This window comes from Echinops telfairi, unplaced genomic scaffold, assembly GCF_000313985.2.
Source record: "Echinops telfairi isolate 266 unplaced genomic scaffold, ASM31398v2 ScPeMD7_7400;HRSCAF=8409, whole genome shotgun sequence".
Classification (NCBI taxonomy): domain Eukaryota; kingdom Metazoa; phylum Chordata; class Mammalia; order Afrosoricida; family Tenrecidae; genus Echinops; species Echinops telfairi.
In genome coordinates this window covers 31,807,717-31,824,503 of record NW_022111300.1, presented here as the reverse complement: position 1 = coordinate 31,824,503, position 16,787 = coordinate 31,807,717, and the positions used below count along the sequence as shown (strand labels likewise).

The following is a 16,787-nucleotide window of genomic DNA, read 5'->3' as shown; positions in this document are numbered from 1 at the left end:
ACGACAGTCTTCACACTGTGCAACACCTCTCCCCTTCCTTTTCTGAGTCAGCCCTCTCCTCCCCCTTCAGTAGTGAACTCACTGTGCCCCTAGATCCCTGTGATTCTTTTGAGTAACTCTTGTCACTTGGACCCCACACAGATCATTCTTAATTGGACATCATGCTCAATGCAGGCATGTTGTTGTTGTTGTTGTTTTAAATCATTTTATCAGGGGCTCACTCTTACAACTCTTGTCACGCTCCATACAGTTTCAATAACTACTGTTTGGCTTTATGAAGACTTCAAGGAATACTTTTGGTTTTAAGGTTTAAAGATGTTCTCGGGACAATAATTTCAGTGGTTCCTCCAGCTCCCCTGGCTACAAAAAGCCTAGAGTCCACGAGTATTTGAAGTTCTGGTCTGCATTTAACTCTTTTTAATCAAAGATCCCTCCATGGGAAAACTTTGCTCAAACTGCTCAGTAAGTGTAGCTGGGCACCACTCAGTTCTTCTGGTCTCCTGGCAAAGGAGACAGTCATTCATATTGGCAAGAGCTACACTTTGCGTTCCCTCCTCCGATTCATGATTCTACTTCGTCTGCACCTCTGAATAAGTACAGAGGCCTTGCGGTGTCTTGGATGGCCACTTGTCAAGTTCTCAGACTCTAGGTACTACACAATGAATGAGGAGAACCAAAACACCAGAAGCACTAGATAGATTAGGTTTAGTAACTGGGAATGGCCCATGAAACCAAGACCCGAAACCACCAAGCAAAGGAATTCAATCCAGTGAGTCCTATCAGTCACTGCAGCCACTGTGCGTGTTATAAACATATATGTCACATAGTTTTTGCCAATCTAACTTTTTATAGGTGTACAACCTATTGGTATAGGTCACAATAATGGGCAGCACAACCCTAATGAAATACTTTCAGCCAGTAGAAGAAGTGAAGTCTCGATTCATGCTACAATATGGGTGGAGCTTGTGGGTATGTTGAGCAAAATAAGTCAATCTCGAAAGGACAAATATTGTATCATCTTACTTTAAAAAAAAAGATAAAAACAGAAATGTATAGAGACCATAGTTCATATTAGGGTTTTTTTAAGTGATAAAATAAATGTTGTGTGAATCTCTTTTCATTTATTTTTCTGGAAACATGATGAATGTTTAGTACCTGTAGAAGCAGATTTTTTTCTACTTCTAAATGTTCCTTCCCATTATTCCTTCAGCTATTTATTCCATTCATTGGTTCTGGCTTCTTAATGGTTTTTCCTGTAGATTTTAGTTTAGATCTCTCATCTGTGTTCTCTATTTCTATCATGTTCTCTCTCAATGTTTTTACCTTTCTTTTGATGCTGTGGTTTATTATCAGCTATCACCTCAGATTGGATGGAACAGTAATGGCTGAAATCAGTTCTTGTGGGCTCAGGAGAGCCCATTGTCTGCATCTCTTCCTAATTCCAGTTGTTAGCTTGATCTTGCCCGTGGTGGGAGCATTTGCAGCATGGGAACCAGCAAACTACAAATAAGAGCTTGGATCATTTGTTTGTTGGACTTTGTTTTTGTCTAGTTTTGTTTATTAACTCTGGAAAGGCAGGTGTTAGGGTCTTATTAGAATGCCACTAGGTGTCGCTGAGTAACACATAGGGTTGGCATGCTTGACAGCTGACCTCAGGTTTCCGATTCGAGTCTCCTTAAAGGTGCCTCAGAAGAAATGTCAAGCAATCCACTTGTAAAAATACCAACGTGAAAACTCCATGGAACATGCCCCAAGTCAGAACAGACTCGGTGGCAACTGGTAGGACATCACTGACAACAGATACCCACCTATTGTTGTTCTGCTGGACTAAGAGGGGACTCATCTGCTGGATTCCTTGAAATTCTGAAGCAATTAAAGCCAAAAAATGTACTGCAACAAGGGCTCTTTATATCTCTCTATATGACAAGGGTCCTTATGTCTACAACTTTATTTGAGGAAACATCTCTACCCAAAGTCAATGTCTCAAATATTCCTCAGCTCTCTATCAGCAGAGACAAAGGTAGCTCTCAATCCACAGTTCTCTGACATCCCAGAGACACCCAGGATCTACAACAGAGAAGGAAGCTCTGACTCCCTGGTGTTTCTATACTACACACCTGTGTGGTATGATCCTAGGCCACATTTTCCTCCACCAAGCAGCTTCCCCCTAGTACTGTGCCCACCACATGTTCTGGCCATTATTTCAGGAAGCACAGTTCTCTAAGACCCACTAATATGGACTCTTGAAAGCGACACCCTCCTAGTCCTTCTGGCTGGTAGGCTTCTCCTCCATCCACTTGGTTAGCTCTAAGTCCCCCTTCAAAATTGAGTCAAGGTCCACTTCTTCAGGAAGATCCCTTTCTACCCCTTATCCTCACCACCATCTCAGACACACAAGACCTCACAGATGGGTCTTACTCCCCTGAGAGCATCTGCAGTTATGTTTCATTTACTTGTCTATCTTATCTTTCCCATTAGAACAAGAACTCATCTTGAGAAGGTGTCATGTTTTAAATGGGTTATTGCCATTATTGATAAGAGTCTGTTGCATGGAGCATCTAGTTAAGCACTCAACTACTAACTGAATGGCTGCAGGTTCAAATCCACCCTGAGTTGCTTTGGAAGACAGGACTGGCAATCTGTACTCTGTCTGTGCACATTGGGTCACCATGATTCAGAATCAACTCAATGGCAGCAACTGGTTATAACAACCACTACAGTTCACAGCACCGTGAACACACCCACACCCACCATTATGAGCTCAGGCCATGTTTCTCTTTGAAAAGAGGAATTCAAGTAGGTTGGCTTAATGTCACAGGTTTAGACTGGCTTCTTTTTCCTACCTCATGAGGAAACCAGTAATATAAAACCATAGAATAAGCCTTGGGGCTTGACTTCTAAGTGCCCAAATGGCCAATTTGGGTTTTGACTTTGTTGTCTGTGATGCTCAGTGCAGTGAAAGGAGGTACTCCTTATAATACCTCTGTGATGGAGACGATCCTATCCTTACAGCGTGGGAATGAAGGTTCCTCTGTCCAAGGGCAGACAATGCCTCTGGCAGATCCATCACCAAACCCAGAAGTATTATGATTCCAAAGCCCAGGCCTTTCCTTTTATATTATGATGTGTCTCAAGTGCAAAACAGAGACATCTTTTCTCCAAAAACTCACAGATGCTTTGGGACAGATGAGTTCTAAAACCAGTTACTACCAGACTGATGACATCGTTTCAACTTTCTGGGCATCTGTTTCCTCATCTGCCCTTTCTATTCTTTTCACGGGCTCTTACGTGGAAAAAAAATATATCTATATCTATATATATATATTCTACAGGAGAGCACTAAGGTAGATTCAATATGGCAGACAGATAAGAAATACATGTGATCCTATTTCCTGGTCAAGGAAAAGAAGCAAGCTAACTTTTCACATGTACCCGATCTATAACACGGGCTTTATGTTCTTCAATGTGTTTAGCCTGTAGAGTCCCCATTCTATAGATGAGAACAGTTAAGGGAAGAGAATTGTTGGAATCCTAGAAGTAGCTCTGTCTGACCTGCAAGGTCATCTGCTTTCCACTGAACAACTGTGACATCATCATCCTGAAATGCCAGGCTTCACAAACACTGCTGACTCTACTGCATCTCCAGAAGACCCCTTGTTCTTCACAGTAGAAGTGGGCCCCATGGGGCCTTTGTTGGCTGATTTGTAAGAAGTAGATCACCAGCGAGACCTGGTGCCTGGGGTGGAACTCAAACCACCAGCTTCAACACCTTCACCTTGCACACCATCGAGGGATTCTTGTCATTTAAACGCTGGTCCTCTGCCAGGCCACTTGTCAATGGGCCAGGAAAATAAATGTGGCTACCATGAATGTTCTAACAGATAAGAAACCCCTTAGCCCTTCTTTCTAGGCTTTTTATTATTCCTCCCCCTCCTTCTCTGATCTTCATTCAAATCCCTGACTTCGCAACCATCCAGTTCAGCATTGCTTTGCTCAATATCATTTAAACAGAAGGTATACAATGACATGTACATGTTTGTGCTTCTGCCTTGAGGGAGATGCTAGGCACATGAGAAAGCAAAGTAAATATGGCCCTCTACTTCCCTTCCTCGATGCTAGCTCTCCTCTAGCTTTCTTGAAATAACATGGGCTTTTACTAAAACTTGGACACAAGTGGGTTTCAAAAACTTTGTGGGAAAAAATGGAATTTCACAGTAATGGAAAATTTTCCAAGAACTTTTTGAAACCCCCTCATATGCTTTTCTTAGATTATGCTGCTAACCTCAAAGTCAGCAGTTCAAAGCCACCAGCTGCTTTGAGGGAGAAAGATACAGCTTTCTGCTCCACCAAAAATGTACAGCCTTGGCAAATCTATTCAACCCTGTTCAATATTGTCTCTCTGAGTTAGAATTGGCTATATGGCAGTGGGTGGGTCTTGTCTTTCTCCAAATATAGTTTAAGCACCTGGGGCCATAGAACTTTCATGTTCCTAATACTGATCAAGTCCATTTCTATGCTTTACCTAAACAAAAAATTGTTTTCTATTCTAAAGATACAGTTTTGAAACCCAAACTGAAGAGTTGGTAGCTGACAGAACCTAGTGGTGGTGTGTGTGGGTGGGTGTGGGGGGCCCAGGATCAAATGTCTGGGTTCTCTCCTGGTTTTTACAGCAACTGGGACATTCTCCTTTTCCTCAGACCTGCTCCTCAGTCTCTTCTCCCGGAACTACAGAAACTCTGGTGGTGGCTCCCCATCTCCCAGGGCCTTAGGCATCCTCTCCACCTGTCTGACACCTATCAGATCTCTGTGTCAAACGGGTCTTTTCTCTGCTTAGTGGAAACACTGCACTCACTCCCACCTATAATATCTTTCCTGCCATGGTAGACCGACACAAATGATCCCCTGGTCAGGACTTAGTGCAAGTCCCACTTTTACTTTGACACTTTTTCTGATCCATCCAACACCTGAAGATGCTTCCCTGCCCTGCGCTCCCCCTTCAGGAGACCTACCAAGCAATTTATGGCTGTCTGCTGCCACCTCTCATGAATTATGGTGCCTTCTAGCCAGGATGGATTCTGGGGAAATTATCGGCTCCCCATAGCACTCACTTATATTTCAATGCCCATGAGTCAACACATGTTACTGAAGCCAAAGATGGAGCAGTTAAAGAGTTTGAATGAAGACCCTGGACAGGTTGATCAGACCCAACTTAGAGAGACTGGAGTTGTGCCCCTCTCTCCTTGAACAGAGATCACAGACTAACTAGGAGCAGAGTGTCTGCTGGGTAAAATGGTTTTGATTCAGAGAACACTGCAAGGTGCTGTAGTTGCTCTGTCCCTGACCATGTCAAAATGTGCAATCCACCTTCCTCTTCAGGCCAAACCTGCTCCTGGCAGGCATGGATGCAATCAGCATCCACGGTGGCCATTCATAGTCACCTGGCCGATTTGGCCCACGTGTATGCATGTGCCAAAGCGATTCTATCCACCAAGGATGTCCCTTGTTCAGCTTCTTCCATTCAGTCAAGAACCGTATTCTCCAGGAGGTCTTCCCCGACCACGTGGACAACAGAACTACACTGGGGATCATGTTCCCACTCTGATCAGAGATGTCGGTAAGGTTGGCGTTAGCCATGTCTGTCTACTGGCCGAGGGCAAAAGCCAGGTCTCCTGCCAGCGCTTTCCTCCTCAAAGTTGCTAGGTACAACTCTTCACCCAAGTGGCAGTGCTGAGACAACACTCAGTACCTGTGGATCAAAGACGGAGCAAGCTCCACGGTGCAAAGTCATGAGCAGAAAGAACACCCACAGCGCTTTCACATCAAATCATCCTTTTGTAGTTAGCCACTATTATTCATACTTTAAAAAAAGTCAAGGATCGCATTGCTCAAATAACAAAAAGGTCCAAAGACCTAGCAGCCACAGCCACCAACGGCTGCCCTGGGCTTATTGCATCACAAGTGCATCGGTGCCTCCACTGCTCCTGAGAAACATCCTCTGATTACCATCCAGGTCAGACCTCCAGAGCTCTCTAGCTCCAAGTTCAAACCGCAAGCTTCTCAACTTCAAACCATCCCGTGACCAGAGCTGGACATCTTTAAGAAATGGAAGGGACAATGAAGAGTACTTTGTTTCACCCAGGTTGGCCAGCAGCATTCTTATCTCTGACTTCTCCGGGCTCTAGGGTAAACCTAATGGCGCAGCCTCTCAGCGGTGGGCAGAACCTGTCCCTTCCTAAATATCCACTCGCTGTGCTCCTTGGCTCACCAGAATTCCCACTAAAGTTTCCCAGCACCTTAGTAAAAGCCAAACCCCCCCAGATCCCAGCCCAATGCAAATCGGGCTTTTGGAAACTGTGGGCCACTCTTATCGATGTCAAAATGCTTCTAAATCAACGGGTCAGCTAGTCTTCTGCTGGCAAACACAGGCTGTGTAGCAAGGCAGGCTGGGTGCTGTGCAGACCAAGAGGACATCCCAGTACATAGGCACAGCCCCAACCATCGTGTCTTAAGGAATCCAGCCTCCTACCTCCATGAGATTTGCCAAGTATCCATAGCACAAATTCCAGATCCCCACTAAGTACAATAAGTTGTAACAAATCCCAGGTCAAGAATCCACTCTTTATTGCCCAGAAGCGCTCTTCATCGGTACCATTTGCCCTATATTGCCTTGTATTCACCACACAGAGCCGCCTTCAAAAGAATATCAAGAAGTGAGTCCTTGGCCTTCATTTCTCATCACTCTAGGGGCTTGTTCTTCACAGCTGCTTTGCCTTCAGCTCTCCTCCCCCTCCTTGACCTCCAGGCCTGGCTCTCCTGTTCTAACTGAGGAGTGTCTCCAGACCAGATGCACCCCAGAGCATCCCTCCCCCATCCCTTAATCTCTCCAGCACATTCAATGTGTAACAATGTGCACTGATCATCAGTAGGGTTGGTTTGGAAGACTAGTGGGGTTCCACAAAATGGCCTGGGATACTTTTAGGTATAGAAGCACAGGGCTTCACAGCTGGAAGGGACCTTCCACATCAATCCAAGCTCCTAGTCTTGGCCAACGGTCAAGCTAAGGGGTTGAAAGACAATACAAGAGCCTATGATGCCCCATCCTGGCCTACAGTTTGCCTCTCTAGCCTCTCCCCCAAATGGTAATTCCTCTCCAGATATCCTTCTCTGCTCAGGCTTCATTCCACAATGGCTAGGTCACACAGTCTCTGAGGAGCAGGGAAGCACTTGGACTTAAATAACAAAGGCGATTGCGTGGTGAAGTGCCAAAGTGATTGTGGTAGACGGAAAGTCCAATTGGGATTTTCAAAAAAAGTCAAGAGCAGAGTGTGCTAGAGTGGTGACAAGAGTCCAGGAGGCACTTAATAAATATTTGATGACTGAATGAATTAATGAAACAGTGGCGGCAAGGACTCACGTGTGGTAAAACTTGGTTAACTCTTAAGCTTTGAGAGAGAAATTGAGAGTGGGCGATTGTCCCTGAAAAATAGCCATAAATATATGCAGACAAATATGTACAAACAGCATAAGTGGTTTCTTATTAGCATAAATGGCTCTTCCTCTCTTTGTCTAAGTCCCCATTGTGTCGCTTCATAATGCCAAGAGCTCTGATACACCTCAAACAGCATTTACTTCTAATATTCTCTCTCAACACAATTTCTGATTCATTCATGCAAAAAAAAAAAACCAACCCACAATTCATCGGCAGGTGCAGGGCTCTGTGGGGCACACTTGGCTGCTCTCTTTAAGGAGCTCATGGCCTGGAGAAGTAAGTGACAGTCTACAGCCAGGCAGCATAGTATGCTGGATGCCAGGTGAATCTTTGGGGTCTGAGGCATTCTGGGACCTGTGGAGGGAAAGGCACTGAGGGCTGTTGGGGGAGGGATGTGTGTGACTAATGAGTCTGCACTGAGGAGGCTGGGTGGTGCTAGATGCCCAAGCCAGTGACACTCTGGCTGAGAGGGAGCTGCCAAGACGCCCTGAGAGGAGTGGGGCGGGTGTACAGAGGTGGGGAGGTATGCAGGGCACCTGGGCTCAATCGGAAACCAGTCTGACAGGAGCAGAGGCCTGTGGGTATGGCGTAAAATGAGGTTCACTGGGAGAACACTGCAAGGCTCCCAGGGCTGCTGCTGCACAGGGCGAGTCAGGTATCAGGGGAAAGGGCAAGAGGAAGGGCGCTGAAGAGTCAGGGAACAAATCACCTGTAAAGAGCCTTCCTGACAAGAGGAACTTCCTGGAGCCACTAGGAAAACGGCAATCCTGCCTGCAGTCCTTGTCTTCAGAAAATTCATTTCAGAAATCCGATTTCTGAATGGCATTGCTCAGCCCTGGGGTTCCTCAAGGGAGAGTCTCCCTCTCCACCTTGTTGCCCTTCCCCTCCCCTTTGTAGAGCCCAGTGATGGAGCAGTTACAAATTGGGCTGCTGTTAAACACAAGGTCAGCAGCTCGAAACCACCAGGCACTCTGAGGAAGAAAGACAAGGCTTTCTTCGCCCATCGAGCGTTACAGTCTTAGAAACCCACAGCGGCAGTTCTATCCTGCCCTGTAGGGCTGACTCGATGGCCATGAGTTTGGTGTTTGTTGGTAACTTAAAGCTACCAGGGGTGGTATGGAAGAAAAAGCTGGCAATTGGTTCCTGATTAAAAAAAGAAAAAAATCAAAGCCCTCCCCATCTTGTCTATTCCAAATCACAAACCAAAGCCAGCTAAACTCCCTGTCATCGAGCTGATTCTTCTGACTGATAGCGACCCTAAAGGGCAGGACAGAACCACTCCTAGGGGTTTCTGAGGCTATACATCTTTACTGGAGCAGAAAGCCTCATCTTTCTCTGGAGGAGCATGGCTGGTGGGTTTGAACCACTGGCCTTGGGATATGTGGAACCCAGTACACCAGTGAGTCAAGCAAACCCTGTGGAGCAGTCCTGCTCTCTAAGGCATGGGGTCACCAGCAGTCCGGTGGCATGGGTTTCATCTTTGGTTTCTCTTGGGTTTAATTTATCTTCTATAACAGTTCAACTGATTGAAAAAATTGTAATTCAACTAAAAAACATGTATTTGCCGTAAGTCAATTCAAAAGCAAAAGACAACTATCCAGTGGGACAAGGAAACAGAGGAAAGAACTAGGAGGCAAAGGGCATTTATAGAGGTCTAAATAAAGGCATGTACATATGTAAATATATTTATATATGATGATGGGCAAATACATCTATGTGCATATATTTATAGGTTAAGAATTAAGGTAGCAGATGGACATTGGGTCTCTACTCAAGTACTCCCTCAATGCAAGAATGCTTTGTTCTATTAAACTGTCATTCCATGATGCTCACCTTCCCAACATGATCACCGAAGACAAAGAGGGTGCATAAGCAAATGTGGTGAAGAAAGCTGATGGTGCCCGGCTATAAAAACATATCAAGTCTGGGGTCTTAAAGACTTGAAGATAAACAAGCGGCCATCTAGCTGAGAAGCAACAAAGCCCACATGGAAGAAGCACACCAGCCTGTGTGATCACGAGGTGTTGATAGGATCAGGTATCAGGCACCAAAGAGCAAAAAATCATATCATTGTGAATGAGGGAGAGGGCAGAGTGGAGACCCAAAGCCCATCTGTAGGCAACTGGACATCCCCTTACAGAAGGGTCTCGGGGAGGAGACGAGCCAGTCAGGGTGCATGATAGCACCAATGAAGCATACAACTTTCCTCTGGTTCTTTAACGCTTCCTCCCCCTCACCCCACTATCATGATCCAAATTCTAGCTTACACATCTGGCTAGACCAGAGGATGTACCCTGGTACAGATAAGAGCTGGAAACACGGAATCCAGGACAGTTAAATCACTCAGGACTAATAATGAGAGTAGTGATACCAAGAGGGTAAGGGGAACATGGGGGAGAAAAGGGGAACCGATCACAATGATGTACATATAACCCCCTCCATGGAGGACAGACAACAGAAAAGTGGGTGAAGGGAGATTTCAGGCAGTGTAAGACATGACAAAATAATAATTTATAAATTATCAAGGGCTCATGAGAGAGGGAGGGGGGAAATTAGGAGCTGATACCAAGGGCTCAAGTATAAAGAAAATGTTTTGAGAACGATGCTGGCAACAAATGTACAAATGTGCTTAACACATGGATGGGTGGATTGATTGTGATAAGAGTTGTACAAGCCCCCAATACAATGATTTAAGAAAAGAGAGAGAGACGACGACTATCTTGGAACACGTGAAGTCCCTCTGGACATTTCTGATCTGACCAGGGTATCTTCCATCTCTGGCCGATGGTGACAAACATCATAGGCACTACTTTTCAGAGGGCAGCACGGAAATCTTCCCCGAGTTCAATGACAGAAATTAGCTGCTCCTCTGTAATCCCACCACCCATGTGAAGCTGGCAGCCTGAGCATCTGTATCCCTCTTTTCCTGATGAGGTTCCTGAGGCTCAAAGAGGTGAATGTGCCTTGGGGACATGTCGCTGGGAAGCTGTGGAGACAGGATCTGAAGCAGATCTTGTCACTTCAGGTGTGAGACTGTTTACACCTTCCCACAGCTGGCTGGCCCTTGGGTCAGGCCACCAACTCTTGAGATTTCAGGCAACTGTTTCCCAGTCTCCTCATGTATCCGGGTCAAAACGGGGCTAAAATGCTTATCTGAAATCCTGACTAAAGAGAACCAAGCAGGGATTGGGGTGATATGAAGATTTTTTTTCCCAAAAGAACAAAGTGCCATACATATTAAAAGGAGTATTTTTAGATGGGACAAGATAAGCTAGATGGGGGGGGGGAGGGGAACAGCATTATTTCTTAGGTGACAAAGTTCTGAAACCCGTATCTGCTCACCATGCATCCCCTATCCCAACCAGCAATATAAAGGCAGCAGCCTGTGGCCGCCTGGGGGTCAGCTCAGCTGCTCGGTCTATAATTATTCTAGGAGATTCTGCTGACACTGATTCATCATCACCTCCTGGCAGGGAAAGGCAGCCTCCTCCCAGGATGCTGTAGACTTCAGGGCGATCACGTGCTCCATTTGATCCTGGCACACTTGAGCTGCGCTCAACAGACTGTCAACTGCAGGTCTCCAAGTCAAACCCAAACCAAGCCCACCGCTGTGGAGTTGATTTTGGTTCTTAACTTTCCGATATAGGGCTCCTGAGACAGTCCATCATGAGTTCTCAACCTTCCTAATGCCTCAACCTTTTAATACAGTTCCTCATGTTGTGGTGACCCCCAACCATAAAAGTATTTTCATTACTACTTCATAACTGTAATTTTGCTACTGTTAGTAATTGGGTGACTCCTGTGAAAGGGTCGTTCAACAACCACAAAGGGGTCACGACCCACAGGTTGAGAACTGCTGCTGTACATCTTTATGGAAGCAGACACCCTCATCTTTCTCTCCAGGAGCAAGCACCTGGTTGGTTTAATCCTTCAATCTTGCAGTTGGCAGTCTGATGCCTACGCTCACACCACCAGCGCTCCTTTCTGTAAGTCAGAAGTGTTGACTGTTTCGGGTCCTCTCTGGTTGTCATTGTTCTTGCCCACTGTCCACAGTGACTCGCTAGGGAGGTTGCTCATTGTCATCCGGGCAATTATGACGCACGAAGATGCCTAGGGCACCAAGTGGGAAGAGCTCCTTAAGGTCCTTGAGGCTGGAAGGCTGCAGAAGCCCCTTCCTAGTCACCCCTGAGTAGTCTTGAACCCCCAACCTCTTCGCTAGTCATCAGCACTTAATCATCGGTGCCACCTAAGGACAGGCAACTTTCTATAGAAGGGAACAAAATGCTGCCTCAGCTCAGCACTATGTCCAGGATCATTTTTACACTTGAGTTCACCTTCCCAAAAGAAAAACCAAAAGCCAATGCTGAAAAGAAAGCTGCTGCTTGAACCTGGGACACTTCTAGATGAGGACGGGAAGGGTCACCCAGTGGGCCTCAGGGATCTAAGGTCACATGTTGTCCCCAAACCTTATGCTGTCCCAACATGGTGTCTCCACGGGAACACCAATGTCTAGTTAGAGAAGAAATCTGGAAGTGAGAACACACAAAGTCCAATCTGTGAGCCCCTTGGAATTTTCTTCTCTGCACCTACCAACCCTTTGGCTGGCCAACATGCCTGCCGTTCCCTGAACGAGTGGTCAAAGGCAAGAGTCACCTTGAAAGGTGGCTGTGGGAGACAGCCCGCACCTAAGACAACACGTGCTGTGCGCTTGCGGAGCTTTGTTCCGTCCTGGTCACCAGCATATGGGGCATCTCACCAGATTTCACGCTGTGCCACAGGACAGAAATAGAAGCCAGACATTCTGCTCCCTTCTTCCCTGGATCCAGGAAGCCCCATGGCCTAGTGGTGACCCGCTGGGCTGCGAACTGCAAGGCCAGCCGATCCTGGGGGAAAGATGAGGCTTTCTGCTCCTGTTGAGAGTTACCGTCTGGGAAACCCACATAAGGGGCAGTTCTAGCCTAACCTAGAGGGTCCCGATGAGTAGAAATTGACCAGACGACAGTGAGTTTGGTTTGTTTTGTCCCTGAAACCAAAGAATAAGGATTCAGAATGAAGGCCCCAGGAGTCCCACGGGTCCCTTTTTCTGGGAGTTTCTTTCGTTTTCTGCACGGTGCTGCTAACCGTCAGAAGCAACCAAAGCAAAGCACCAAACTCACCGCCATGGCGTCCACTCTGACAGTAGGGATGACCCCATGGGACAGGGTGGAACAGCCCCTGTGGGCTTCCACAAGTGTAACTCTTTATGGGAGTAGGAAGCCTCATCTTTCTCCCTCAGATTGGCTGGTGGTTTCAAACTGCTGACCCTTCTCATAACCACTATGCCACCAGGGCTTCGATCTATCCAACAAGCGCAGTCTTTTTATCCCCTGGAAGGACTCACTCCTCCAGGGGCCCATCTCTGGGCAAACTCACGAACATCCTCCCATTTCTGAGGGCAAGACAACTCCTTCCAATGCTAATGTGTTAATGATAAGTTACCCCATTCTTTTGGCAACAGTCAAACTAAAAGGACTTGAAATGCCATCAGCAAAAAAAAAAAAAATTATTCCCCATTCCTGAGCAGCAGAGAAAACAGGGTTGGTTTCAAGGGCTGCGTCCGCCTCCAAGAGCTTTCTGGTTTCAATTAAACCTTCAAGTCTCCAAGGGGAAAATTGGCATTCTGAGGCCCTGCCAAGTTTCAGTGGCTCCGCAGGAACCCAGAAAGGATGTCCCATCCGTCTAGCTACTTCTCATCTTCCTCGCTTTGCATATTCTACAGGAGTTTTGGAGCAGAGATTAAAGTACCAATAAAAATAATGGCCAGGTTGAGAGGAACTCTCCTCTCATAGACCCTCGTGTTTGTGCCAGAGCAGTATCGATTCGGGCCCTAATGGAATTGAAAGTCAAGATAACAGCAGACATGGAATAGGGACTCCAGGGGGAAATGTCTACCTATTTATTTATTTCTTCTTCAGCAAAATTCTGCCCCCTGCCTCTCCCAACTGACCATTTTCACCGTGCCTGCTTACAACGATTTCATGCACTATTTTTTCTTCCCTCTATAACCCTCCTTTGGGGTCCGGTTATTTACAAAACCCTTTGCTAGGAGCTCTCTACAGGGCCTGGCAATAAGGACACTATGCGACTATTTGGATCAGCCAGGGTGTCCCTCTGCTTGTCTATTGAGTTTGAAATCCAAAGGGGAACTCCTAGCAGAACCTTCTGCAGGGAAACGCGGCCCTGAGCTCCACTCCATATCCTTGATCCATGCTAGGATTCAGATGCTCACACACAAAAGGGACGCACATCACAATCCTCCGCTTGCCTGGCCCATTCATGAACTTAGAAGGCAGTAGAGAGTTTTCTCCAAAGCGGCAAGTGACCATCTTCCTAACCTTCTACAACAAGCTCCTCCTTCAGTCCCGGACAAGTCATCCCCTCCCCCACCTCCAGTCCGTGTACTCCCGCGTCACCTCTATTTTCCCTGCTGAGAGACACTTTGGAGTTCCCTCCTCGGGCTCGCAATTGCGGTCCCTCGCCCCTCCTCCCCAGGCTCGGGTTACTTTTGTGACTGCAGCTCACCCAGCACCCTGCTCAGAAAATACTGCAGCTCCCCAAGACCAAGGCTTTTTTAGAATGAGGGGGGAAGGCGTTGCGGTGGGGGGATTCTGTTTCGGGCACAATGCTCCAGGTGCCAATTCTCCAAACCAAGAATTCCTGGGCTACTGTCCCTACAGTTGGCAAATGCTCTTTGCTCAGCCATGCCTGGGCGATTCCTCCTCTTCAGCTCTGAGCCCAACACCCTCTCCTAAGCCCCTTTTTCAAGTAGCAAGCCAGCCTTTTAAGCACAACACAAAACGCACAACCATCCATTCCACTCTTGAGCCCAGGGACGCCATGGCTGGGCAGAAGCTAACCCGCCTCCCCTCGGGGAGTTTAAGGACCCAGAAAGCCACAGCTAGCTGGAGAAAGGGGAGGGGCTGTAAACTGTCTACATTTTAAAGTGCTACAAACTTTCTCCGCCCTTCCACGCCCCAGGCCGCTAGGCCCCGCCTTCCCATCCCTGCCAAGCAGCATCTTACTGGGTTGTGCAAAGGAAACTCTCCCAGAAAGGGGCCAGGGGCTGGTCCCAGAGTAGCATATGTGGCAGTCACAGAGCAACACCCTTCCTCTCCAACCCCCTCCACGCCCCCTCCCCCCATCAGGGGCCCACCCCCGCGCACACACTCAAGCCATTTTGCCAATGAACATGCATTTGCAAGAAGCCCAGGGGCTGTACCTGTCTGATCTTTAAGTAGGTAAGGGATGGAGGCCAAACTGTCATATCTTATGGTGAGGGCTACTTTATGGAATTCGTTTTTCGTACCAATCCACAAGGAAAGGAAGGAAATTGGGACAGAGAGCAAAGGAATGAAAAGGGAGAGAAGAAAAACAATGTAAGCTGAGAACACCTCTGTTTCTTTAGGGGCCTTGGACTCCGACCAAACTTTCAGGGGGGGCGGTATTAATAGTTATGGGGAGCCGGGTATGGGTGAGAATGACAAGGGCAACTAGCTGCTGTCGAATCGCATAATAAACGGCCCCTTTGGAGGGGAGCTGCTGGGGAAGAGACACCAATTGCCCTTTTAGCATTAGACGTCAACCATGAGATTATTGGGACAGTTTATTTGAAGCGGAAACGAATCGGAAATCCTTCCCTCAACAGCCCTTTAAGCCAGAAACACACACAATCTGCACAGACACACATGAAGAATACACGTAGCATCCGAAGCAATGAGAACCACCCCCCACCCCACCACCCCCCACACACACCCCTAGCAGCTCCAGCCTTATCACCTTCCTACTTCCAATTACACTACTTTCCGATCTCCAATGAAAATATTTCCACTTGGATCCAATTTCAAAATTGGTCTAAAGGGGTGGGGGGCTGGGGAATAAGGAGTGGAGCCTGCAGACTGTAGGGACCAGGACAAGAAAACAGCATTTTAGACAGCAACTATTTTTTTAAAGAACCAGCATGCTCTACCGATCAGAATTTTCTATTTACCCAACAATGCTTCCATCACAAACGGACACTAAAAACAGCCATCACCGCTATCACCAGCTTGCTCAAGATCTGCTGGGTCCAGTTTGCCTCACTTTGTCTCGGTGGAACTTCTCGGCCAGTGTGTTTGGTCCACAGGATAACGGTTGGCAAGACAAAAACAATAAATCGATACGGAAGGGTTTCCTTTCCGGAGTGATTTCCCACTAGAAACCACCAAACGGGGAAGCCTGCCGCTACTTCCCAAGCCCCTGCCTTTACTAGAAACACACACACACACACACACACACACACACACACACACACACACACAATGCGTGCTCCCCCCTACCCCCACAACACACATATACACACCCTAAAAAGGCATTCGTCTTGCTTCTAAGGGAATTCCTGTGTTTTCAGAGTCCCCAAAGTAGACAACACAAGCAAGAAACTCGCATCCGTGGATGAATAACGTCAGAGAAAGACTAACACAGGACCACAACACAAGCACACACCAACCTTCGCCAGCGGCACCACTTCTATTAAGGACACGTTAGATTCTGCTGCATCCCCCTCCTCACAGCACACACACCCCCGCCACCCCACCCCATCCCAGACGCAAAAGAGAAAGAAATCCAACTAGGTTACAATGCAGCTCACTAGCTCCGCTTAACCTGCAAGTTACAAAGAAACCAATATATCGCTGTGGATGTGTGTGTGTATACACGTACATGCATACATACATCTGCCGCCTTCCCACTCCGGTCCCTGCCCCATCCTGCTCCGCAGTCCAGTCTACTTCACCAACGCCAAAGGCGCCCGCCCAGGCAGCCCAGGAAGGACTCCCCCAGGGAGGGTGTAAAAACCAGGGGGCGGAGGGGGGGAGGCGGAATCCACCGAGGTGAAACTCAAACAAGCTCCCACTCCTCCAGCCCGACCGTCCACCACCGCCGCCAGCATGGGGTCACTCCAATTCAGCCAGCCCGCATCGCTGCCCACCCGGGGGCCGCCCAGCCCCTCACCCAGCCCAGGCCACCGAGCAGCTCCCGCACCCCTGTTCCCGGGCCCCCTCTCCCCTTTCCCGCCCAGTGCAAAGTCAAAGCCCTGGCGAGGCGACGTGAACTTTTGCATGCCGGGCACACACGCCGCCCCCTTCCCCAGGCGCGCGGGGGCCCGTGGCTCCCCGGCCAAGGTCGCCGCGCGTGCTCACCCATGTCCCGGAGGCTCCGGCTCCGCTGGCCCCGGCGCTCGCTCAGATCCCGGCTCCGCTCGCTCGGCCGAGCCCCCAAAGGT

The 16,787-nt window shown here is 47.8% G+C and overlaps 1 protein-coding gene across 1 annotated transcript in view; it reads right to left on the bottom strand.

The window, feature by feature from the left end:
* SETBP1 (SET binding protein 1) overlaps nt 1-16,756 on the bottom strand; it is a 413,338-nt gene extending 396,582 nt beyond the window's left edge. The window contains exon 1 of the mRNA XM_004702964.2: nt 16,705-16,756. The gene's annotated coding sequence lies outside the window, so the exon portion shown is untranslated. The remainder of the gene's footprint in view (nt 1-16,704) is intronic.
* Nucleotides 16,757-16,787: the final 31 nt, after the last annotated feature.